The following is a 27,138-nucleotide window of genomic DNA, read 5'->3' as shown; positions in this document are numbered from 1 at the left end:
ATTTGAACAAAAAATACAAGTAAAAACCAAAAAATGAGAATTGAGTTCTGCTGTCTCTGAGAGTTACCCCAGTTTTCCAGAGCACATGCAGAAATACTCCTTGGCCACAAGTGTTTTTTCAGGAGAAGCCTGCTTGGTTTACTTTCCTTACATTACTCCAGTAAAGCTTTTGATACTGTCTCGCATGACCTTCTCATAAACAAACTAGAGAAATGCAACCTAGATGGAGCAACTATACGGTGCAAAACTGGTTGGAAAACTGTTTCCAGAGAGTAGTTATCAGTGGTTCACAGTCATGCCGGAAGGGCATAATGAGTGGGGTCCCAGAGGAATCAGTTCTTGGTCTGGTTCTGTTCAATATCTTCATCGGTGATTTAGATAATGGCATACAGAGTACACTTATCAAGTTTGCAGACCTGGGAGGGGTTGCAAGTGCTTTGAAGGGTAGGATTATAATTCAAAATGATCTGGACAAACTGGAGAAATGGTCTGAAGTAAATAGAATGAAATTCAATAAGGACAAATGCAAAGTACTCTACTTAGGAAGGAACAATCAGTTGCACACATACAAAATGGGAAATGACTGCCTAGGAAGGAGTACTACAGAAAGGGATTTGGGGGTCATAATGGACCACAAGCTAAATATGAGTCAACAGTGTAACATTGTTGCAAAGAAAGCAAACCTTGTTCTAGGATGTATTAACAGGACTGTTGTAAGCAAGGCATGAGAAGTAATTCTTCCGCTTACTCCGTGCTGATTAGGTCTCATCTGGAGTACTGTGTACAGTTCTAGGCACCACATTTCAGGAAGGATGTGGACTAATTGGAGAAAGTCCAGAGAAGATCAACACAAATGATTAAAGGTCTAGAAAACATGACCTATGAGGGAAGATTGAAAAAATTTGGTTTGTTTAGTCTGGAGAAGAGACTGAGGAGTCATGACAGTTTTCAAGTATATAAAAGGTTGTTACAAGGAAGAAAAATTGTTTTTCTTAACTTCTGAAGATAGGATAAGAAGCAATGGTCTTAAATTGCACCAAGGCAGGTTTAGGTTGGACATTAGGGAAAAACTTCCTAACGGTCCACGTGGTTAAGCACTGAAGTAAATTGCCTATGGGGGTTGTGGAGTCTCCATCATTGGAGATTTTTAAGAGCAGGTTAGACAAACACCTGTCAGGGATGGTCTAGATAATACTTAGTCCTGCCTTGAGTGCAGGGGGGCTGGACTGGATGACCTCTCAAGGTCCCTTCCAGTTCTATGATTACATAGCTGTGTTCTTGCATCATGTGACACAGCATGAACTTCTTTATATGCAAGAAAACGTAACTTTTCAAAGGTATCTATTTGGGTAGAGATAATACTACTACCACTGGCAGAATTTACCACACTTTTCACTGCCTTGACTAGAAGGCGGATTTATTTGCCACTTTCCTGCCTCCTCATCAGTTAATGCAACAAAGCAAAAAAATTTTTAGACACGTTCAAGTTTCTTTTGCAAACAGCATTCAGTCAATCTGTGACGTGATTGCTTAAAGGGAATCACTGAAGGGAACACTAGGTTGCATAATATTCCAGGCAGACAGTGGAGTTAATGGAAATACAAGATATTCTATTGACTTAATTGGCATATCTTGGTTTTCATTTTTTTATTTCATTGTCAGAACCCTTCTTGCATAGTTTTTAAAATTTTTAAAAAATGGGAATGTGCTGAGACAGCTTATAACATTGCTCTACAGCCAAAATGCTTCTGAAATAAATGTAGTCCAACTTTACTAATTCTGGGTCACTGAGAATGAAAATGATGCTTAAAATTGTTGATTGGCTCTAGTTTTCAAGTTATGCTATTGGGTCAGTATATACGACCCTTGACTTGGGAATGGCGGAGGATAAATGAGTTATAAAGGGAAGGGATCTCAATTTAAACCAGAAATGACTAAAATACATCTTTGACTGGATCTATGAATAAATCTATGACTGGGTTTGGACAGTACTTGCTTTTTAGGCAAAACAATGAATGATGCAATCTGAAGCTGGTATTGCATCATACATGATATGAATTGCATCATGTTACTCCTAGAAGTCATGGATGATGCAATCATAACGAAGCTTACATCACTCTGCTGAACAAATTGCCCTATATCAGCTCTAGAAATCATACAATGTCGTGCTCTCTTATTTGTCAGTGTTTGATTTTGCAAAGGTACATATTTCTGTTTAGCCAAAGTGAGCAGAGAGGCCTTGTACTTGTGTGAACAGTGCAGATAACTTCTGCTATGTTTGTGGTGAAGTAACTTTTGCATCACAAAAGCGCAGTATAACCACTATGGTTAAGAAAGCCTATCACCTTTCTTTTGGCTGCAAAATTGGAGATCAGGACAAGAGGTGGGCCCCACACATATTCCGCAACACTTGTGCAACAAATCTTCGCCAGTGGTTGAACAGGAAAAGGAAATCTATGCCTTTTGCAGAGCCAATGATTTGGAGAGAGCCAACAGATCATACTAGCACTTGTTACATCTGCATGGTGCCTCCAGTTGGGAAAGGTGTGTCAAAAAAGAAAAAGTGGACTGTGTATTATCCAAACATTCCATCAGCTATACGCCCAGTACCCCACGGAGAAGGACTGCCGGTTCCTGATGCACCAGAATCATTCTCACTTGAGTCAGATGAGGAAGAGGAAGAGGATGAAACTTCTGGTCCTGAACCATCAGTGTCACAGGACCCACATTTTCTCCCATCCTCCTCCTCTGAACCGCACCTCATAACATAAGGTGAACTGAATGACCTTGTCAGGGATTTGGAACTACCCAAGAGTAAGGCAGAGCTGTTGAGCTCCAGACTACAGCAATGGAATCTCCTGGCAGGCTATCAGGGCAAATGGAGCCCATCAATGCTTGCAGACTATTGCTGGACAGTGACAAGAGATGCTCCATTTAATGAATACAAGAGACAAGCCAAGAAGCACCGAGTAGACACTGAATAGGACTAAACTACGTACATAATAGTTTTTTGCCTTTTGTTTCATAATAAATTTTATTTATATAACCCTTTTGCTGATTTTTAAAGTGTTACATGAACAGGACAGGTGAAATATTATCATGTAAAGCAACCATAAACACGTGAAAAGACCTAGGTTTACAATTTATGATTAAAACTCTACTATCTACACAATATACATAGACATAAAATGTAAAAACTTAAATATCTTAGAAACAGTAGCCAATCAGTTGTTTTAATTGTCATATTTGAATTCAGCACATCAAAATACATAACAAATATCACATTTTATCTCTGAAGCAGACGACTTCTCAAAAATTGTAGACCAGTGTAATGAGTGTGGGTGCTGTCTCAGATTGAGGAGGGAACTGTCTGGTTTGAGTCAGAACACTGACTGACCCCATGTTATTGCACCGTGACATCGCAACAACAATTTCAGTTAGATGGCCAAACCTTTAATTATTTCCTTTTGTTTTTCAGTGACTTCTTTTGGATGTGCTAGAATGGGAGGTATTAAGAGCACAGGATTTTTAGGGAGTAAAGGTGCAAATTTGTTGAGAATGCTCATTACGCCCTGAGAAATTAAACAAACTGGAATAAAAGCAATCAGATGCTTCTGCATTAGGAGCTGGATCTAAACCTCACTGAAGCCTGTCTACATACTTCAGGTTTGGATGCTGGATATCCGCTGAAGTTGTAAAGAAATTCCTCTTCTCCCTCTCCTCGGTGGTAAAGTATTGCACAGTTGAGCAGGTGCATTAATAGAGGAGTTACTGCTTTTCTAGAAGCAGCTGGTACTGGGCACTTTTAAGAAATAGGATACTGGGCTGGTTGGAGCATTGGTCTCTCCTGGGTTTACAACTGTCTTGTTCCTGTGAGATCTGGTATCTTTCATGTAGTTTATTTTCCCGGGAGCTGGTGTGAGATGTCAGTTCCACTTGGCTTCATGTCTTCTGGAAACAATGGCTTTTAGCTACAGCAGGGTCTCCCTAGGAACTAAAAAGACCTTATGTGTCACTAGTGGAGCTATTTACACTATTATTTGGTGCAGTAATTACCCTATTCCTTTTTTGTTAGCCCTGTTCTTTCTTTCTTTTATGTTTTTGTTTTAAAAGGGAAAGAAATAACAGCTTGTCTCTTTCAGAGCAAATAACACTCTTTAAGAGCTGTTGCCAAGCAACCTATATTTGCAGCTTGGGTGGGCTGCTGTGCCTATAGTCAGCTCAGAACAAAAGTGAACCCCAAAATAAAGTATTTGATCTCCCTGGCCTCACACATGAAGCAGACCGATTTCTTCACTATTTGGCACACTTAGGGGATCACAGAGTATCCTCCTACCAGGTAATGATATGAATGGAGCAATCTATATTGTCATATTCAGTACAGTGAAGAACTTTGTTTTCAAAATAAATGCACTCGTCACAAGTTTGAAGGTGAATGCTGACGCTCCTCAGCAAATCCATCCAAAAACAAGCCAGCCAAATAATTGTGCACCAAATGCTGAGACACACTGAGAACCTGCAACTCCCACTGGAAGTTGAAAGTGCTAGTAGGTTCTCCTCTCCTCTCAGAATTTGACCGTATATTCTTGGGATGTGGCTTTGCACTGCCCCTTACAGGTGACTTTGGCATATATGCCATAGATTGGCCTCAATGTGTATAATTATGTTCTGCTTACTAGACGTCCCCTGGAAGTTTTGATGCAGTATGATTTTTCTTCTCCATTTTCTCTTCTAAATTGATGTATAGTTCAATAGATCACAGCAATACAGCTGTTGTGTTCCCTACAGAGATGCATTTCAGTTATGAGTGAAGTGTTCTGCCTCTTACCTATTTCACATGGATATGGTAAGACTTACTTGAATATTTTCAGTGTGCACTGAGATGCTTAATGGAAGGTGCTACAGAAATGTAAAGTGTTATAATCACTATTAATTTGTATTAATTTTACTCTTTCTTAGCTATTCTACATTCACTAGAATCAAGCTACTTAGGAACAATGGTTTAAGTTTCTTTAGTTTTCAAACTACCAGTGGGAAATATATAAAAATAGCAAAGCGATCAAACTAATCTTTCCGTCCTGTTTTGCACAGTCTCCTCAATGCCCTCTGACTACAGTTATCCCCTGTGTTTTCTAATTCTGTTTTATTATCTGTCCCATCTGCTCTCCCTACCACAACAGGAAGCCCTGCAGAAATCCACAGACTTCTTTTTTCTTCCTTGGATTGCTATTGGCCCGCAGGACAGCATGTAAGGTGAGGGACAGCCTTTCTGCCTCTTTCTGGCAGATTTGAAGACAAAGAACACCTTAGGCCAAAGGAACCAGATGCTCTTCATCCACTGTTCTTGTTCCATCAAGCTAAGTTTTCACATATACAATATAAGAAGCAAAGGCACCTTGCCTGTCTAATCTTGTCTCATCTTTAGATCAAGGGGTAGGAGGACTGCATTATTTATACAGTCACTTAAAGGTGAAATCTAGTGTTCACAGAAACTTTGAACTTCTAAGTATGGCCTTCTTCAAACAGCTCCTCTGAGTTGTTCACTACGGCAGTGTATTTCCTAGTGTCCTACTTGGGACAAATAATATCAGAGGATGATCTGGATGGGTCTCTGCTGAAATAGTCAAGAAGTTCCTATGGAGATCTGATGGCAAGCCCTCTTCAGAGCTCCCACACAGCACTGTGCTAACATTCCTTCTACCATCAACAATAGACAGTAGACATCAAGAGGCTCTGAACAGTCTTAAATCCATTACAGTGTCTGCAAGCTTAGGGTTCTTACTTTTACTTGCAGTAGAAAGAAGTAACAGAGGTGTGAAGTGGGAATAGATGCTTCAAGTTGTCTTTCATTATTAAGGGTTTTTTTGAGGACTTTCCTGAAAATCTAATGAAATAAGTTAAAAGATGGGGGAGGGGAGAGTAATCTATAGTGAAACTACTGTGTAATAACATTATAGTTTAATTATAGAGGAAATATTTCTCAATCAATAAACAAGTGTATGAAAGGGCAGTATCATACCTTTAAGAAATGTCACTTCTCATGGCTGCTACAGTGAGTATAGTTCAATACTATTCTGCCAGTATCTATTCTATTTCTCATTTATTATCTTCCTGTAGAGTCTAACTTTATTTTTGAAAATCCAAGATAGGTGTTCTAGAAAGTCACTTCACATAGTTGGGACAAACTATGTTAACACCAGTAGCTTGAAAACTTGTTTCTTGTGCATCTATAGCAATTTCATTTATGAAATAGCTATAATGGAAATTTCAGAACAAATTACGTTTTCTGAATGACTATCAGTTATGCCAATCTCATATAAAAATACCCAGTAAATACTGGTCTGCCTGTTTTCTAGAACTTGCAAAATATTTGCATCTAACTTCTCAGCCACTTAAACTGGGTTGTTTGGATTTTTTTTAGAAGAATTAGGGGTTCTTCTCTTCCTTGCAAGTGTGTCACTAGAGGGGGTAAGATTATCATAAATGCTTAAGCAGTTCTGCCATGCTCTAGTAGAAGTCAGTGGTACCTGTACACCAGCCAATGCATTACATGGTACACAGGTGATTTCAGACACTTGCCCTATTTAGATCTGAGAGAGAAAATTTTCAACTTTGAATGTCCTCATTTTTCTTATTTTATTTAAATACCAGGTATTTTTTTGCACTGGGAGTATGTTACAGTCAAGACAATAAGTGTGCTATTTTAATGACTTTCTCCTCTGGCTGTAGATAACTGAGATGATTAATAACTCTGTTCAAGCTTGCAATAGTAAGGGTAATCCTATAGAATAATGATAGGGACTGTATCCTTAGGTATGTCTGCATACTGTTTTCTATTTTGCGAACACTGGAATATAGTGGCTCAATGAAAGATTTTGCAAAAGTACATTCTAGTAACCATACTTAGAAGAGTAGATTTGAAGATGCTTCCATTATTATAAGAACATTCTGTACAAATTCCTTACTGAAACAGAGCAAAAGTCCATCTAGTCTTGTACCTTCACTCTTACAGTAACTTCTCTCTACTAGAGGGGGAATACAAGCCATAGAGTACAGTTGAGTGATGTTATGCAATGAGGCTGAGGTGGAGAGTTTCTTCCTGACTGCTGGTAATCAGTTTGTGCTGATCATGCAGATGACTTGTCTCTTGTTTTCAATGTCCTCCATTGTGGTAGTGATTTTTCTGGAAATAATAAAGCAAGAAAAAGCAACTCCTGGAAATGCATTGAAATGACAACTATCAACTCTGAGCTAGAAGTTACCAGTAAATAAATAATAAATTCAAAATTATACTCACAATATTGATTATATTGCACACTGAAACTCATAAACAGAAGAAAATATCACTCAGAATTCTCATCTCACCCATCCCAATCACCAGTCAACCACAGATCCCCAAGCTACCTGACTACCATTATAAGCTTCTCACTTCATGGCCACAATGGGTATTTGTTATATTGCAAAGGAAAAATAGGCCTGACTAGCTGAATATATTTTATTTTCTGGCTCAGTAGTTAGCCATGTACTTCTGTTTTAATACTGATTTGCATAATATAGTGGTACAAACATTTCTTGGACCTAGATCTACCAAATAGAGTATTCTAAATAATCCCCTCCACACTCATTTCCTTGTCCAAAAAACATCCCTTCCTTCACCAAGTTCTTTTAATATAATTTTTATTTAGATTTTCTTTTAGTTGCAGATTATGATGAGGCAGTAAGGAAACACATTTCTGTCCACATCATGGCTTACAAATGTACATGTAACTGTAAAGAATTACACTCAAATTAAAGTCTTTTTTCTTTTTTGCTTGTTTGGGAAATTTTTTTTTAATCTTTTTTTTAATTGTCTTATTTTCTTTACCTCTTGTCATTCCAAAGCTTTTTCTCTCTCCATGACACTAACTCACATGGCTACAATAGAAAGCAAATAAATCAAATAACCTACAATAAATATCATGTTATTCTATATGCCTTCTGCATTTCTAAAATGTTACTTGGCAGCTAGGAAATACATATATTAGAGTAAAAAAGCATTGCTGCTTTCTAACTTATTCAAATCTGAAAGAAGCAAGGTAGATGGACAATTTTCTCTTTCACTTCTAGAAAAAAATGTCTCCTCCCCAAAAACTCTAAGGTTTGGATGCACTATATTATTTTTAAGATGTGTGCATCTCTTTCTAGGAACCCTTTTAAAAAGATGTTCACAGTGAAAATTAAAATGGAAATTGGATGCTTTTTCATCTCAATATTTAATCAGCCATAAAGGAACACTGTCAAGTTAAACATCACAGGCCAGATTCACCACTGTGCTACTCCAGTTTTATGTCAGTGTAACTCCATGTACTCAATGCAAGTAGTACATCAATTTAAAGTGAAGTAATTCACTGGTGACTCAGACCCTGTATTTTTAAAACTAATAGCATCTTAGATAATTGAAAGGATTTTAGAAGTCCAGTAATTTTTCTATTTATTGATGCATTTTGATATATTGATTACACATTGTATTTCTTTCACACTGGACAATAAAAGCAGATCAGTCTCTTTCACACTTATTTCTATTCAGTGCACTAGCAGATATTGCTATGCTACCTTCTAAACACAGTAAAGAATGTTGATAAAGTCTCCGAAACACTCTTTCCATTGGAGTCTTTTGGGGGGAAAAAATCACAGGACCATTCTATAGGGATTAGATTTTGATGAAGTGTGTGTGTGTGTGTATGTGTATATATATGTGTATATATATAAATAATAATTTTAAAAAGCAAACTATATTTAGGTCCAAACATGACCTGACAATGTCCTTTACAATATATAACGTTTCATTACCGGTATGACTCAGAGCGTTGATAAATATTTCTTGTTTCTATATACACTAGAGAAGCATGTTGTATAAAACTGGAGCTCAGAAAAATGGACACATGCATATACAGCACATTTTCAAGCCCTGATTCAGCAGTCCGTCCCTGTTCAAACTCATTAGGATTTTACTGATGAAACTTAAGTACAAGCCAAAAGTTAAGCACGTGCTTAAGTGCTCTGGTGAATAAGGGTGGATTTAAGCACATGCGTAAATGCTTTGCTGCATTGGAACCTGAGTTTGTAGCCTAATAATTCTCTGTTGAAGAGGTTAGCACAGAATACCATTGATTTCAAATAGTCTCTGCATGGGCATAAGACTCTGCCCACATGAATCCCTTTGCAGGACTGGGACCTTTATTAGTAAAACATACCAGATGTCACAATTCCTCATCTTCAAAATTCTTCCATTATTATGCAGAAGCACCTTTCAATTAGTGTTTGGAAGTGTATTTGAAACGTAACTATATCTAGTCTAAATTATACAGTGGTAGATGCCTTAGAAATATGGAAACACATGATTTTCTTCTGGAGAACTAATATTTGTTGGTGCAAGACATGCATTAGTACCATGCTAGTACACTGTTGTGGCTTATAGCAATTCAGGAAAGGTTCCTTCCTTTTCAGATTTTTTTTTTAAAACCTAGCCTTTGTTTGATCTATGTAATGTTTTCTCCTCTTATTACAAGAGAAAATAGTTGGTTTTGAATATCTTGACTCTTGTATTTTGAGTCTATTTATTGACAAAATATTATTTTATACCATCTTCTCTATGGTTCCCTTGACTACGTAGATTTCTTTCCCCTCCTCCTATTCCCTGTGAGCCCAAATGACTTTTCAGCAGTAGTCTATGGTCTATTATACAGTCAAATTGGGAAAAGGTGGGGAAAGGTTCATGGAAGGGGGAAAAGGGGATGCTCAGTGTTTAGACTCTAACTTATGAATGGTTACCCAAATGGAATTGTGGGCCTGATCTTAAACCCATTGAAATCAATGGAAAGATTCCTATAGGCTACAGTGGGGTTTGGATCAGGTCCCAAAACTTCATGATCTTTGCGATTCACTCATAAGTAGACATTACTGTGGCTCAGTTTTCTTACATGTAGATTATTGCTAGTCAATTTTAAATTGATGACCTAATTTGTATAAATCAGGAATGAGCATCTGTTTAAGGGAAATAACCATTTTTCTCTCCGTGAGAAAAGTCTATTTCAGTCTAATACTTTATACATTCTAGCACCCCTAGGATTTATGAGTAAACTGCCTGCTAGACAGAATGACTTCTACATGAGGCAGACAGGGCATAATTTCCTGCCCTTAAAATGTTGCAGCATTTTAAACAGCCATATTTTTCTTGTTTGCACACAGTACTTTCAATTCTAGCCAAACCTGTGTTTGTGTAAATTACAAAAAAGGAAAAGAAAAAAAATAATTATTATAAGGGACTCCTTATGCATTTGCCACCCCTATGAGACATGAATGTGCTGAGAGGGAGCAATGTCCTTACAATCTCCCAGAACTCGACCAGAAGCAGATTCTGCTGACATATTTTTGTCTCACATGCACCGAAAATGACTGCCCGGTATTAATGTAACAAAAGTTCACAAGGGTAAGTCCTCCCTGGGAGATCACTTAGTAACAGTTTTTGTGACTTCATTGCCAGTTTATTCCTTTCCCAAATAAAGTAAGCAATAACTAGTGATAAATTTCTCTACACTGGTGTTATACAGAAGTCATTTTCATCAGGTGGAGAATTCTATAAACTTACCCTGTTAATCTGTCATTTAAATTAGTTTCTTTACCTAATGGCTAGAGGATAGCTAATGTGATGCCAATTTTTAAAAAGGGCTTCAGAGGTGATCTCAGCAATTACAGGCCGCTAAGACTGACTTCAGTACCAGGCAAACTGGTTGAAACTACAGTAAAGAACAAAATTGTCAGACACATAGATGAACATAATTTGTTGGGGAAGAATCAACATGTTTTTTGTAAAGGGAAATCATGCCTCACCAATCTACTAGAATTCTCTGAAGGGAGACAAAAAGCATGTGGACAAGGGGGATCCAGTGGGTATAGTGTACTTAGATTTTCAGAAGCCTTTGACAAGGTCCCCCACCAAAGACTCTTAAGCAAAGTAAGCAGTCATGAGATAAGAGGAAAGGTCCTCTCGTGGATTAGTAACTGAATAAAAGATAGGAAACAAAGGGTAGGAATAAATGGTCAGTTTTCAGAATGGAGAAAGCTAAATAGTGGGGTCTCCCAGGGGTCTGTACTGTACCAGTCCTATTCAACATATTCATAAATGATCTGGAAAAGAGGATAAACAGTGAGGTGGCAAAATCTGCAGATGATACAAAACTACTCAAGATAGTTAATTCCCAAGCAGACTACGAAGAACTACAAAAGGCTCTCATAAAACTGGGTGACTTGGCAACAAAATGGAAGATGAAATTGAAAGTTGATAAATGCAATGAACATTGAAAACATATTCCCAACTATACATATAAAATCATGGGGTCTCAATTAGCTGTTACCACTCAAGAAAGAGATTTTGGAGTCATTGTGGATATTTCTCTGAAAACATCCACTCAGTGTGCAAAGGCAGTCAAAAAGCAAAGAGAGTGTTGGGAATCATTAAGAAAGGGATAGATAATAAGAGTGAAAATATCATATTGCCTCTATCTAAATCCACGGTACGCCCACATCTTGAATACTGTGTGCAGATGTGGTCATCACATCTCAAAAAAGTTATATTGGAATTGGAAAAGGTTCAGAAAAGGGCAACAAAAATTATTAGGGGTATGGAATGGCTTCCATATGAGGAGAGATTAATAAGACTGGGACTCTTCAGCTTAGAAAAGAGACAACTGGGGGCAGGATATGATAGAGATCTATAAAATCATGATTGGTGTAGAGAAAGTAAATAGGGAAGTATTATTTACTCCTTCTCATAACACAAGAACTAGGAGTCACCAAATTTAAATTAATAGGCAGCAGGTTTAAAACAAACAAAAGGAAGTTTTTTTTTCACACAACACACAGTCAACCTTTGGAACTCCTTGCCAGAGGATGAAGTCAAAGAAGGTCAAGATTATAACAGGATTCAAAAATGAACTAGATAAATTCATGGAAGATAGGTCCATCAATGACTATTAGCCAGGATGGGCAGGGATAGTGTTCCTAGCCTCTGTTTGCCAGAAGCTGGGAATAGATCACTTGATGACTACCTGCTCTGTTCATTCCCTCTGGGGAACCTGGCATTGGCCACTGTCAGAAGACAGGATACTAGGCTAGATGGATCTTTGGTCTGACCCAGTATGGCCATTCTTATGTTCTTATATATTGATTCATATTCGTAAAGACCATTGCTGAGAGCATTACATATTTTAGTCATTTGATTGCTGAGTGAAGAGAGAAATTCACTGAAGCATGAGTCTGAAAGCTCTTCCTAAAAGCTCATTTGGTGGGATGACCATTGAATGGGATGATCTGTGATTGTACCTGTTCTAATTTTGAACTGAGTGGACCTATGCTGGCTCATATACCTCTAAATCTGGATACTTTGACAAATACCAGGTGTACCTATTCAATTGACTCTCAGTCCTACATTTTCAAAGTAGTGCACACAGTTTTAACTGTAAGTCTCCTGATGACTTTAATAGGAGTTATATGGGCAATAAAGAGAAATTATATATAAACTACTTTGAAAATTCATCCCTATGAACTGTAATATAAACATAGGTGGAAGTCTATTTACTAGACAACAGATTGCATTCAGAATTGTTGGAATTTGTTCCTTTTCCCAGTGGATATGGTTATGTGGCCATTAGAATTAGCAAAGGAAAAGTTCATTATGAGATGATATCCAAGCCCTATTTTGAGGGTTCAAGTGAAATTAAATGGTGCCTAAGTGTTGTGATGATTCTAAGTACAGGGGTGAGCTTCAAGCTGGTGTCCATAGCTCTCATTTGATTCCATTTCTTCCAGTTATTTTCTAAAATAAAGTATTGTTACCTACACCTTCCAGAGTTTATAGGAACATGATGTTGTGTTTCTTTAAAGCTTTTAGTCTATTTCTGTCTGATCAGTCAGGGCATGAAGGCTGCTGAATGAGTTTTGACTTAAAATGGACACCCCTCTTAACCAATATATCACCTATCAGTAAATCTTTATAATGCCTATTCCAGTTTTCTAACAAAACCTGTTCTTCCATTTAACTTCTCAGGATGTGCCTGATGGCACTTGAAAACTCAATCTATAGATGCCAAAAGTGTTGGGCTCCCCCACTCCAGGCTGTTCAGCTGGTAACTAACTAGCACAAATGATGGCTCCTGTGATTTCTTATGCATTAAATACTGGTTACTTTGTGCAGCTCACCTGAATCTGAGGTTTATATTAATACATTCTGTGCCAGTGATGTGCACTTGGTAAGTGCAGTTTTCTATTGGATCCCACATTTCCTTGTTTTGATGGAAATAGATCGAATCTGGCTTTCTTCCTACAATATTACTATACGTCAACTGTAGCAGCTCTTATATTTGTGCTGTGGAGAAGGACATACATAACAACAAAGATATGCAAACAATCTTCAACAATCCAGATGCAGAAATGTAGAAATATTTCTGGGCATTATTATTATTTATTAATCATACAGCATAACCTTGAAAAGTTGTCACACAGATTTATCAGCCAAAACATAACATTTACTCATTCATCATTTACTATGAATGATAATCATGAAAATACTGATATTTTACTCATCCGTCAAAAATATTACTTAGCATGGACGAATGGGCAAGTAGAAATTTGCTGGTATAGCATCAACAATGATTAATAGACAAATATGAAAACAAGCTACCTAACCCAGAGAGTTTATAATCTAGGGGTCTGATTTGAAGCCCATTGAAGTCAAAGGGAGCATTTCCATTAAGTTCAATGGGCTTTGGATCAGGCCTTAAAGAGACAGCATACAGATTAGAAATATGGGAAGGTGGCAAAATGTAGCATACTTCCTGCTAATGTCACAGCTTTGTATAATTTTTTTTCTCTTTTGGTTCAGTTAGCTGGTGCAGAATCACCAAACTAGAACATGATTTATTGATTGCCCCTGACACATCAGATCTCAGCTGATTTAAAAAAAAAAACTACCTGTACATCAAAATAATATAAAAACTGTATTTTTTAAACATTACTTTCCTTTTCTGTATTTAAAAATGAAAATGAAATAAACAATTCTCTCCAAGTAATAGGGTCAGTGTTTAAAAATAAGAAGGAAGTAAAAAGTAAAAGGCCAGGACAAATACAATTGAATCTCTTTCCTTTTGTTAATATAATGCAGATCCTCATTGGTACGTTTTTTCCTCAATGTGAATGCATGATTCTGGTTAACATTACTGGAAGTTGTGTAGCTTTCCCAAGAAGAACACAAATTCTCTTTAATGATTTAGGTATTTAAATTCAGAACATGATGAAATCAGTTTCCCACAGAAACCAGACTCCTCAAGCTCCTGAAGTCAGTGCTTTACTTTTTAGGCATTGCTTCCCTGCTTTGTTTTAATTCAGCTTTCCAGCTTGTTCTTTTCTGTCCTGGCTGGTAGCCACTGCTAAGCTTCCCTCCCCACCCCTACAATCAGATACAGAGCTTTAAGGGAATCCCACAATGGGAGAAGAGAAGAAACTGTTGGTTTGTTTCTGAGGCTTATACATTTACTCAGTCTGTGAATAAGGAGAAATAAACCTTCATCTAACTATACAAGATGAGTTACTTTATTTCTGTGAGTTAAGGCATAGCTAGAGCTACTACATGTTGATAGTACCCTCCTTTCCCTCTGCCCTCCTATAGGATATCTACAATATTGTGGACTTTGTACTGAAAGCTGAAAAAGGAAATGTTAGGAAACAAAATATAATTACAATTTTGACAAGAATCAAACTGATGTACCTACGGGGAAAAAAGTAGTTTGTTCAATACTGCCAATATTGAACAATCTCTGAATATCAATTAAATGAAGAGTGAATATCATAAATGAGAAATCCATGGCCAGCAGGTAGATACCATCCATCAAGATTTGGATTAACTACCATCTATAACATCCACCAAATAGTATGAGTATGTTATGACAGCACCTCTGGAGGCTTTCATTAGTGCAAGAAATTGAACATACACAGGAGATTATTGTTTTGAGCCTAGCAGATATTTTCTATAGTACATTGACTTTCCATTTCAGTTTCCATGACTGTCAAAACCTAGGTTACTCACCAAATGACTACATTTATGTGAGGGGAAATAGATTTATGTGCAAGTCTCCAAGAAATGTTCTCCCCATCCTCCTTACTCTTTGCCTGATTATCTAGTAAAAGAGACCTCTCACAGGTATGGTATCAAATTAAAACAAGGGAAAAGGATATATAGAGTAAATGAGCTCATATTTGTGCCAGAGTAGAAAGATGTATGAATCAGCCAAAATTGATTCAAATCCTTGTTGTTGTTGTTTTTGTTTTGTTTGTTACCACCTATGGCTTCATAAGAGGAGATAAAGAACAGCCTGTCACCTCAGTTACAAAAGGAGGGTTTAGTGGGAGAGCAATGAGATGTGTTCTTTATAAAGGAAAAAGCATCTCCATTTATGTATATATTACACACACAATCTATGTTAAAAGCACATTCCTAAAGTTTCAAAGTCTGGCATTTCCTAACTTTAGAATGTTTGAAGAAAGGTTGCCTGGGCAACTTTTCATTTGTCTCCCTTGTGCATATTGTGACAAAGTTCCTCCTCTACCTTGGTGGGTCCTGCGCTAATCGGCTGATTTTCTCACCTCAGTGATCTTCCCCACAGTCTGGATCAGCTCCTCCTGTGTCTGTTCAGGAGTTGGGAGGTATGGGGGGAACCCGGGTCCGCCCTCTACTCCAGGTTCCAGCCCAGGGCCCTGTGGATTGCAGCTGTCTAGAGTGCCTCTTGTAACAGCTGCATGACAGTTAGAACTCCCTGGGCTACTTCCCCATGGCCTCCTCCAAACACTTTCTTGATCCTCACCACAGGACCTTTCTCCTGGTGTCTGATAACACTTCTACTCCGTAGTCCTCCAGCAGCACACCCTCTCACTCTCAGCTCCTTGTGCCTCTTGCTCCCAGCTCCTCACACGCACTTCCTCTCCTCTAGCTCCCCCCTCCCTGGCTGGAGTGAGCTCCTTTTTTAACCCAGGTGCCCTGATTAGCCTTCCTTGATTGGCTGCAAGTGTTCTAATCAGCCTGACTGCCTTAATTGGTTCTAGCAAGTTCCTGATTACTCCAGTGCAGCCCCTGCTCTAGTCACTCAGGGAACAGAAAACTACTCATCCAGTGACCAGTATATTTGCCCTCTACCAGACTCCTGTACCACAGTGGCCTGGGTCTGTCACAATATGTATTATGGTACTCTTTAATTATATGAACACTTACTATGTTTATCACAGGACCTCTGCCTCACTGAGTGCACACAGGATAGACACTACTTCTAGGGATGAATCAGGGCTGTGTAATGAAGGAAGCTATTGTCTATAGGACCCCTTCCTCATTTCTTGCAAAAACTAAAGGGTGTGTAGTGAGGTAGAGATTACGGGAAGAGAAAGGATGGTCCAATCTTTAACACAGGTTAACACCACCATGGAGAATTGAATTCTTACCCTGCTTCTGTCAGAGAGTTCCTATGTGATGTTTGTCAAGCCACTTAAACCAAACTTTTTACAGTTGGTCACCAATCATGTTTTCCTTATTTTCTGTGTGTCGGACTTGAGACCTTGGGCTCTTATTTTTAAAAATGTTAAGGACTCTCAGCTGCAATTGAAGTCAATGGGAGCTGTAATTCAAATGTAGAGTGTTATATAATGCCACATGGTCTGAAGAATCAGGTCTTGGGTATCTCAAATTGGGCACCTCAAATTGGGTATCTCAAATTGAACTTAATCTCTCAGTTCTCCATCTGTAAAATGGGAATAACTCCACTCCTTCATGTCATAGGGGTGTAGTGAAAATAAATTCATTGTTTATGAAGTGCTCAAATACTCTAGCAGTGAGTACCATAAAAAAGCCTGAGAAAACTGATAAGCCCATCTTCAGAACAGCCTTTGAATATTGTGCAATAAAATAAGGTGTGGGGCTACATACTGAAAAACAAGGAGAAAAAGTATGGAACAGCTGCTCATTGAGTGACCACTGTCCATCCTGTGCACTGAATCCAGCATGGGTCTGGTGGGGGAAAAAAAAAGGACATGAGTATATAACTAGAGACTGTATCACAATTCATGTGACATCATATTGATATCCACATGGGTCATCAGCAGCACTGGAACCTTTAGATCCATCATACAGACCTCTGTCACTTGAGGTAACAGAGGAACTGATAACAGTAGTAGGCTGTCATCCTATATGTGGAGCAGCATTAGAGGGAGATGGATACTTTGCCCGTGGGTTTCACAAATATTTGCTTAATAGGAAGTTGTGCTACCAGCTCCACCTATACTATGCTTGGGACATCTGACAAACTGAGCAGAAGGAATAATGCTGTTGCTGCTCATACCAAAGGCTTATCTGCTGTATAAGACTTCAGGTAATTTAAACTATAAGTAGGTTTGGTTAGCACAGCTGTATGATGTATCCGGCAGCCATATTTTTCTTATTTTTTAATTTCATCTTCCTATCTGGACAGTTTGCTACTTTTTATTTAAGACAATTGGAATTAGATCTTGGATATTGTTCAGAAGGGACAATCACTGGTGATTGGCTTCAAAGGGCAAATGAACTCTGACTAACAGGATTTAGGTGGGAAAGCTATGACAGATACAGAGGAAGCAGTGGTAGTGACCCAAGCAGTGGAAGACACAATGAAGATGACTGGATGTGGAAGCTGCAGTATGTACATGATCCTGGAGGGAGTACCTGAAAAGAGTTTCGTCTGCATGAAGTGCCATCTGGTAGAGCTGATGGAAGAAAAGTTTTGAGGATTGGAGATGCAGGTGGAAACTCTGGCTGAGTTTAGAAGGGGGTTCAGCAGATGATGGAGCAAAAGACATGAGGCTGAAGGGAGAAGCTCAGACTTGCAGATGGAAGCAGGAGCAAAGAATTCTGAGGGGAAACTGCTGGGTGAGGAAAATGGACAGTGGAAGCATGTGACTAAAAGAACCAGGCAGAGGAAAAGGCGGGCTAGTGAAGGAGAAACAGAGCTCAGGAACAGGTTTGCGGAATTAGAAAATGAAGGGGCATAGCAGGTGGTCGCTGAAGGTGAGAGGGCAAGAGAAGAGAAGAGAAGAGAGGCTAGTTCTATAGGAAGAGGGGAAGATTCAATGGAGAGAACACCAAATATGAGCCCCAGGAGGATACAGGATGAGTTGCAGGGAATTTCAAGGGAGAATAGAAATCGAGAGGACTTGAAGCCAGAGGGAACAGGGGATAGACCGGAGAATCGCACCATCACCAGGTTAAGGTCTACATGACTGGGGACTCCTTACTGAGAAGAATAGACAGTCCTGTAACTGGAGCTGATCCAGAGAACAGAAGGGTGTGCTGTCTGCCAGGTGCTAAGATATGGGATGTGGACTTGAGGCTGAAGAGGATCCTCATGGGAGCAGGAAAGAATCTGCTGATTGTCCTTCATGTGGGAACAAATGATACGGCTAGATTCTTTGCTGGAATGTATCAAGGGAGACTATGCCAGGCTGAGGAAGACGCTTAAAGAAATCAAGGCTTAGGTGATCTTCAGTGGGATTCTGCCTGTTCCTAGAGAAGGGCAACAAAGGTGTGACAAGATTATGATGATCAACAGATGGCTCAGGCAGTGGTGCTATAAGGAGGGATTTGGGATGTATGGCCACTGGGAAGAAGCATTCATGGACAGAGGACTGTTTTCTCAGGATGGACTTCACCTGAGTAGGGAGGGAAATAGACTTCAAGGATGGAGGCTGGCACAACTGATTAAGAGAGCTTTAAACTAGGAATTTGAGAGAGATGGTTGAGAGATGTCCAGGTAATCTCCATGCCAGATTTTAACATTGAGAGGGAAGAAAATAAAGTAAGAAAGGATACAGCCGTGGGTAGGAGAATGGACATAAGGAGGAAGGGTAGTGTAGATACTAGTCTAATAGGTGATACCTGTGGTAGAATGTCTGTGTCTAATTGGGTAAAGAATGTGAGCGAAGCCAAACAGCAAAAATTGAGATGTTTGTACACCAATGCAAGGAGCCTAGGTAGCAAAATGGAGGAATGACAGTTACTGTTGCAGGAAGTGAAACCAGATATTATAGGGATAACAGAAACATGGTGGAATAGTAGTTATGACTGGAGTACAGGTATTGAAGGGTATGTGCTGTTTAGGAAAGACGGAAATAAAGGCAAAGGTGGTGGAGTAGCATTGTATATCAGTGATGAAGTAGACTGTGAAGAAACAAGAAGTGATGGAATGGATACAACTGAGTCTGTCTGGGCAAAAATCACATTGGGGAAGAAAGCAACTAGAGCCTCCCCTGGGATAGTACTTTGGGTGTGCTATAGACCACTGGGATCTGATTTGGATATGGATAGAGACCTCTTTAATGTTTTTAATTAAGTAAATACTAATGGGAATTGTGTGATCATGGGAGACTTTAACTTCCCAGATATAGACTGGAGAACAAGTGCTAGTAATAATAATAGGGCTCAGATTTTCTTGGATGCGATAACTGATGGATTCCTTCACCAAGTAGTTGCTGAACCAACAAGAGGGGATGCCATTTTAGATTTGATTCTGGTGAGTAGTGGAGACCTCATAGAAATGGTTGTAGGGGACAACCTTGGTTCTAGCGATCATGAGCTAATTCAGTTCAAACTAAATGGAAGGATAAACAAAAATAGATCTGTGACTAGGGTTTTTTATTTCAAAAGGGCTAACTTTAAAAAATTAAGGAAATCAGTTAAGGAAGTGGATTGAACTGAAGAACTCGTGTATTGTGACAAAGTTCCTCCTCTACCTTGGTGGGTCCTGCACTTATCTGGCAGATTTGCTCACCTCAGTGATCTTCCCCACAGTCTGGGTCAACTTCTCCTGTGTCTGATCAGGAGTTGGGAGGTTTGGGGGAAACTCGGGCCTGCCCTCTACTCTGGGTTCCAGCCCAGGGCCCTGTGGATTGCAGCTGTCGATAGTGTCTCCTGTAACAGCAGGATGACAGTTACAACTCCCTGGGCTACTTCCCCATGGCCTCCTCCAAACACCTTCTTGATCCTCACCACATGACCTTCCTCCTGGTGTCTGATAATGCTTGTACTCCTTAGTCCTCCAGCAGCACAGCCTCTCACTCTCAGTTCCTTGTGCCTCTTGCTCCCAGCTCCTCATACGCACTTCCTCTCCTCTGGCTCCCTCCTCCCTGGCTGGAGTGAGCGCCTTTTTAAACCCAGGTGCCCTGATTAGCCTTCCTTGATTGGCTGCAAGTGTTCTAATCAGCCTGTCTGCCTTAATTGGTTCTAGCAGGTTCCTGATTACTCTAGTGCAGCCCCTGCTCTGGTCACTCAGGGAACAGAAAACTACTCATCCAGTGACCAGTATATTTGTCCTTTACCAGACTTCTGTACCCCACTGGCCTGGGTCTGTCACATATCCCTCCCCCCTGCTCAACACCAAGGGGTTGGGCAGCTTGGGATGCCAGACAGTGCACACGTGACAAGTCATCGGCATTACTGTGACAGCTCCCTGCTCCGTGTTGCACACGGAACTGGAAAAGTTGGAGGGTAAGAACCACCTGGTCTCTCCCTTGTGTTCTTCTCCTTGTTCCGCTGCATCCATTGAAGAGGGGCATGGTCGGTCCTGAGGACAAATCTGTGCCCTAGCAAGTAGTAGCGCAATGCTTCCATGGCCCATTTTACAGTGAGGCACTCTCTCTCCACCACTGCATATTTTTGTTCCCTCGGAAGGAGTTTCCTACTGAGGTAGAGAATTGGGTGTTCCTCTTCCCTGACCATCTGTGATAGAATGGCCTCCAACCCTACTTCCGATGCATAATTTTTTTAATAATTAATAAATGGAGATATACCAATCTCCTAGAACTGGAAGGGACCTCGAAAGGTCATCAGGTCCAGCCCCCTGCCTTCACTAGCAGGACCAATTTTTGCCCTGGATCCCTAAGTGGCCCCTTCAAGGATTGAACTCATAACCCTGGGTTTAGCAGGCCAATGCTCAAACCACTGAACTATCCCTTCCCCCCAGCTGTCTGCAGGATAAATTCCTTGGTGAAATCAGGGGCTATCAGTATGAGGTTCCCTCAGAGGGCAGTCTGTAGGTCTGTGAATGCTTCCTCTGCTGCATCGGACCATCTCACCAGATCAGGGCCACGGGCTTTCACTAGGTCTGTCAGAGGGCTTGCCCTTGTGGCAAAGTGGGGGATAAATCGTCAGTAATACCCCACTACACCTAGGAAGGCCCGGACTTGTTTCTTCCGAGGTGGTCGGGGCCAATTTTGGATGGCCTCCATCTTGTTCACTAGGGGTTTTACCATACCTTTTCCCACAATGTAGCCAAGGTAGCCAATGTGGCCTCTGTAAACCCTATAGTGCACTTGGCAGGGTTTGCTGTAAGGCCAGCTTGCCTGAAGGTATCAAGGACTGCCTCCACCTTCTCTAGGTGGATTTCCCAGTCTGGGGTATGAATGACCACTTCGTCCAAGTAGGCAGCAGCATAACTGTTATGCGGGCGTAATAGCTTGTCCATGAGGTGCTGGAAAGTAGCTGGGGCCCCATGTAGTCCAAAAGGGAGGACAGTATATTGAAAAAGACCCTCTGGTGTAGAGAACACAGTCTTTTCCTTTGCATCTTCTGCAAGGGGAATCTGCCAATACCCCTGGTTACACGGCATAGGCTCCTCAGCATTGGGACACTGTGCAGCTATATGTCCCCACTCCCCGCAGGCATAACATCTGTATGGGGCCTTAGGCATTCCCCAGTCTCTTGGTTTGGGCAGTCTAACATCACGATCCTCTTCTCCCTCAGTGCTCCGACTCTTTGTGGCTTCTGGTGGGCCTTCAGCCCCTCTCTTTTTCCACCTGTGATCTACTACTTGCCCAGTCACCCAAGCTCTAGGGTTTGGTGCTGCTAGTTTAACTCGGGGTGCCTCTTCCTTAACTGGGTGGGTCAGCTCCTTCGCTGTCCTTCGCCTCTCTACCAGTGCGACAACCTCATAATAGGTGGAGGGTTCGTTCTGGCTTACCCTTACGAAGGTCTGGCAGTAGCCTCCTCATGTATCGGTCGATGACCAGAATCTCTAGTTTCTCTTCCAGACCCCGGGATTCCGTTCGCAACCACTTCCATGCAAGATGGATGTGGTCATACAATTGGGACCGCGGGGTTTTATTTTCCTGGTACCTCCACTCATGATACCACTGGGCCCGCACTGCAGTTGTTACCCCAGATCTGGCCAGGATCTCTGCTTTCAGCTGGGAGTAGTCTGCTGCAGCCGCTTCCGGTAGATCATAGTAGGCCTTCTGGGCCTCCCCACACAGTAATGGGGCAAGGATGCTAGACCACTGATCTCGAGGCCAGGCCTCCCGTAGGGCTGTCCTCTCAAAGGCCAGAAGGTATGCCTCTACATCATCCTCCCGCATCATTTTCTGCAGCCAATGGCTGTCCTGTATGATCTGCATCCCATCATGGCCGCGGTTCAGCTCTGTAAGGGTCTTTACCTGGTTCACCAGTTCTCGCAACATAGCTCAGTCCTGAGAAGCCTGGTCCATCAGCAGGCAATTAGTCTCTTGCTGCAGCCGCACTGCCTCCTGTTGGGCGGCTGCCTGGACACGGGTAGCCACTAGCTGGGCCGCCGTAGCTCGTATAAATGCCCGCACTAAGTCATCCATTGTGGTGGAAAAAAATAAACCCTCTCTTTTTCTTTTTCTTTTTTTTTTAAATCACCCTCCTTCTTCTGCCACGCTGTGCACACCAGATCCCACTTTTGACACCAGTTGTGACAAAGTTCCTCCTCTACCTTCATGGGTCCTGTGCTTATTTGGCAGATCTGCTCACCTCAGGGATCTTTCCCACAGTCTGGATCAACTTCTCCTATGTCTGAGTTGGGAGGTTTGGGGGGACCCGGGCCTGCCCTCTAATCCGGGTTCCAGCCCAGAGCCCTGTGGATTGCAGCTGTCTATAATGCCTCCTGTAACAGCTGCATGACAGCTACAACTCCCTGGGCTACTTCCCCATGGCCTCCTCCAAACACCTTCTTTATCCTCACCACAGGACCTTCCTCCTGCTGTCTGATAACGTTTGTACTCCTTAGTCCCAGCAGCACACCCTCTCACTCTCAGCTCCTTGCACCTCTTGCTCAGGGAACAGAAAACTACTCATCCAGTGACCAGTATATTTGACCTCTACCAGACTCCTGTACCCCACTGGCCTGGGTCTGTCACAGTATCTAAAGGTGGAGGAGGTCTGGAATTACTTCAAGTCAAAGTTGCAGAAACTATCAGAAGCCTGCATCCCAAGAATGGAGAATAAATTCATAGGCAAGAGTTGTAGACCAAGCTGGATGAGCAAGCATCTCAGAGAAGTGATTAAGAAAAAGCAGAAAGCCTACAAGAAGTGGAAGATGGGAGGGATCAGCAAGGAAAGCTACCTTATTGAGGTCAGAACATGTAGGGATAAAGTGAGAAAGGCCAAAAGCCATGTAGAGTTGGACCTTGCAAAGGGAATTAAAACCAATAGTAAAAGTTCTATAGCCATATAAATAAGAAGAAAACAAAGAAAGAAGTGGGACCGCTAAACACCGAGGATGGAGTGGAGGTTAAGTATAATCTAGTCATGGCCTAATATCTAAAGAAATACTTTGCCTCAGTCTTTAATGAGGAGCTTAGGGATAATGGTAGGATGACAAATGGGAATAAGAATATGGAGGTGGATATTACCACATCCAAGGCAGAAACCAAACTCGAACAGCTTAATGGGACTAAATCAGGAGTTCCCAGATAATCTTCATCCAAGAATATTAAAGGAACTGGCACATGAAATTACAAGCCTATTAGCAAGATTTTTTAATGAATCTGTAAACTTAGGGGTTGTACCATCTGACTGGAGAATTGCTAACATAGTTCCTATTTTTAAGAAAGGGGGAAAAAAGGTGATCCGGGTAACTGTAGGCCTGTTAGTTTGACATCTGTAGTATCCAAGGTCTTGGAAAACATTTTGAAGGAGAAAGTAGTTAAGGACATTGAGGTTAATGGTAATTGGAGCAAAACAGAACATGGTTTTACAAAAGGTAGATCGTGCCAAACCAACCTGATCTCCTTCTTTGAGAAGGTAACAGATTTTTTAAACAAAGGAAATGCAGTGTGTCTAATTTACCTCGATTTCAGTAAGGCATTTGATATGGTTCCACATGGGGAATTATTAGTTAAATTGGAAAAGATGGGGATCAATATGAAAATTTAAAGGTGGATAAGGAATTGGTTAAAGGGGAGACTTCAACGGGTCATACTGAAAGGTAAACTGTCAGGCTGGAGGGAGGTTAGTAGTGGAGTTCCTCAGGGATCGGTTTTGGGACCAATCTTATTTAATCTTTTTATTACTGACCTTGGCACAAAAAGTGGGAGTGTGCTAATAAAGTGGGAATGTGCTATAAAATTTGTGGATGACACACAACTGGGAAGTATTGCCAATACAGAGAAGGACCAGGATACCATATAGGAAGATCTGGATGACCCTGTAAACTGGAGTAATAGTAATAGGATGAAATTTAATAGTGAAAAGTGCAAGGTCATGCATTTAGGGATTAATAATAAGAATTTTGTCATAAGCTTGGGACTCATCAGTTGGAAGTAACAGAGGAGGGGAAGGACCTAGGAGTATTGGTTGATCACAGGATGACTATGAGCTGCCAATGTGATATAGCCGTGAAAAAAGCTAATGTCATCTTGGGATACATCAGGCGAGGTATTTCCAGTAGAGATAAGGCGGTGTTAGTACCGTTATACAAGGCACTGGTGAGACCCCACCTGGAATACTGTGTGCAGTTCTGGTCTCCCATGTTTAAGAAGGATGAATTCAAACTGGAACAGGTACAGAGAAGGGCTACTAGGATGATCCGAGGAATGGAAAACCTATCTTATGAAAGGAGACTTAAAGAGCTTGGCTTGTTTAGCCTAACCAAAAGAAGGCTGAGGGGAGATGTGATTGCTCTCTATAAATATATCAGAGGGATAAATACTAGGGATGGAGATGAATTATTTAAGCTTAGTACCAATCTGGACACAAGAACAAATGGATATAAACTGGCCATCAGGAAGTTTAGACTTGAAATTAGACCATGGTTTCTAACCATCAGAGGAGTGAAGTTCTGGAACAGCCTTCCAAGAGGCGCAGTGGAGGCAAAAGACATATCTGGTTTATGACTAAGCTTGTTATGTTTATGGAGGGGATGGTATGATGGGATAGCCTAATTTTGGCAATTAATTGATCTTTGACTATTAGTGGTAAATATGCCCATTGGCCTGTGATAGGATGTTAGATGGGGTGGGATCTGAGTTACTACAGAGAATTCTTTCCTGGGTGTCTGGCTGGTGAGTCTTGTCCACATGCTCAGGGTTTAGCTGATCACCATATTTGGAGTCGAGAAGGAATTTTCCTCCAGGACAGATTGGCAGAGGCCCTGGGTTTTTTTTTGCCTTCCTCTGCAGCATGGGGCACGGGTCACTTGCTGGAGGATTCTCTGTATCCTGAAGTCTTTAAACCATGATCTGAGGACTTCAGTAGCTCAGAAATAGGTTAGGGGTTTATTACAGGAGTGGATGGGTGAGATTCTGTGGCCTGAGCTGTGCAGAAGGTCAGACTACACAATCATAGTGGTCCCTTCTGACTGAACAGATACACTAGTGGGTGGGGAGGTAATAACTTTTGTTGGACCAATTTCTGTTGGGGAGTGAGACAAGCTTTCAAATCACAGAGCTCTTCTTCAGGTCTGGAAAGGAACTTCCAGCATCACAAGAAAATGCAAAGTGGAGCAGATTGTTTAGCATAAGTAGTTAGCACATATTAGAAGGGACCATTCAAGGTAGAATAGCCTGTTAACACCTCTGCAGTCTTAGGACAAAAAAAGGAGGAGGTTAGCGGGTTACAGATTGTTGTAATAAGCCATAAATTCAGTGTATCTGTTCAGTCTAGCAGTGTCTAGCAGAGTAATTATTTTTAAGCTCCCAGGCTTTTGAAAGTGTTGTGCAGGTTTCCTTTGAGGATGAGGACTGATAGGTCAGATACAGAGAAGTGGCTTTCAGCCTTTCCAGACTACTGTATCCTTTTCAAGAGTTTGATTTGTTTTGTGTACCCCCAAGTTTCACCTCACTTAAAAGCTTACAAAATATAAAAATACAAAAGTGTCACAGTGTACAGAGAAACTGGTTACTTTCTCATTTTTACTATATAATTATAAAATAAATCAATTGGAATATAAACATTGTAGCTTACATTTCAGTGTATAGTATACAGAACAGTGTAAACAAATAATTGTCTATGAAATTTTAGTTTCTACTGACTTCGCTAGTGCTTTTTATATAACCTATTGTAAAATTAGGGATATATCTAGATGAGCTAATGTACCCCCAGAAGACCTCTGAGTACCCCCAGGCAGGGGTGCACATACCCTTGGTTGAGAACCACTGATATAGAGTGATCGCTTTGTGAGAAGTGTTCACCCACAGCTGATAGGATGTCTTTGTCTTTTATCATTTTCCTATCTGACCAATAGAAGTTGGTCCAATAAAATATTACTGTATATACTCGTTCATAAGCCAAATCTTTTTGGTAGAATAGTGACACATCAAAGACCGGGGGTCGGCTTATAAATGGGTCTACACCAAAATTTGATGATTTTAAACTCTATGGAATCATTGAATTGAATATCTAATACATTGTCATTTTGTTTACCTGGAAAGTCTGCTGGCAGGTTCACTGTTCCCAGCCAACGGGAGCTGCAGGAAGTGGCGCCACCTGAAATATAGGGTCGGCTTATGAAAGGATCATATAGTTTTTTGTTATTTTTACCTATCCATCTTAGGGGTGTCAGCTTATAAACGAACGGGCTAATAAACAAGTATATATGGTACCTCACCCACCTTATCTCTCTAGTCCAGAGGTTCTCAAACTGGGGATTGGGACCCCTCAGGGGGTCGTGAGGTTGTTATATGGGGCATTGTGAGCTGTCAGTCTGCACCCGAAACCCTGCTTTGCTTCCAGCATTTATAATAGCGTTAATATATAAGAAGTGTTTTAATTTATAAGGGGGGGGGTCACACTCAGAGGCT

The 27,138-nt window shown here is 40.7% G+C and overlaps 2 protein-coding genes across 5 annotated transcripts in view; one reads left to right on the top strand and one right to left on the bottom strand.

Moving 5' to 3' along the window:
- The window catches only part of SHPRH (SNF2 histone linker PHD RING helicase), a 1,098,091-nt gene that overhangs the window by 292,265 nt on the left and 778,688 nt on the right, over window positions 1-27,138 (bottom strand). The gene's annotated exons all lie outside the window — the stretch shown is intronic.
- GRM1 (glutamate metabotropic receptor 1) overlaps window positions 1-27,138 on the top strand; it is a 296,627-nt gene that overhangs the window by 126,614 nt on the left and 142,875 nt on the right. The gene's annotated exons all lie outside the window — the stretch shown is intronic.

This window comes from Gopherus flavomarginatus, chromosome 4 (assembly GCF_025201925.1).
Source record: "Gopherus flavomarginatus isolate rGopFla2 chromosome 4, rGopFla2.mat.asm, whole genome shotgun sequence".
In the NCBI taxonomy this organism is placed as follows: domain Eukaryota; kingdom Metazoa; phylum Chordata; order Testudines; family Testudinidae; genus Gopherus; species Gopherus flavomarginatus.
This window is presented reverse-complemented; position numbering and strand designations above follow the sequence as displayed.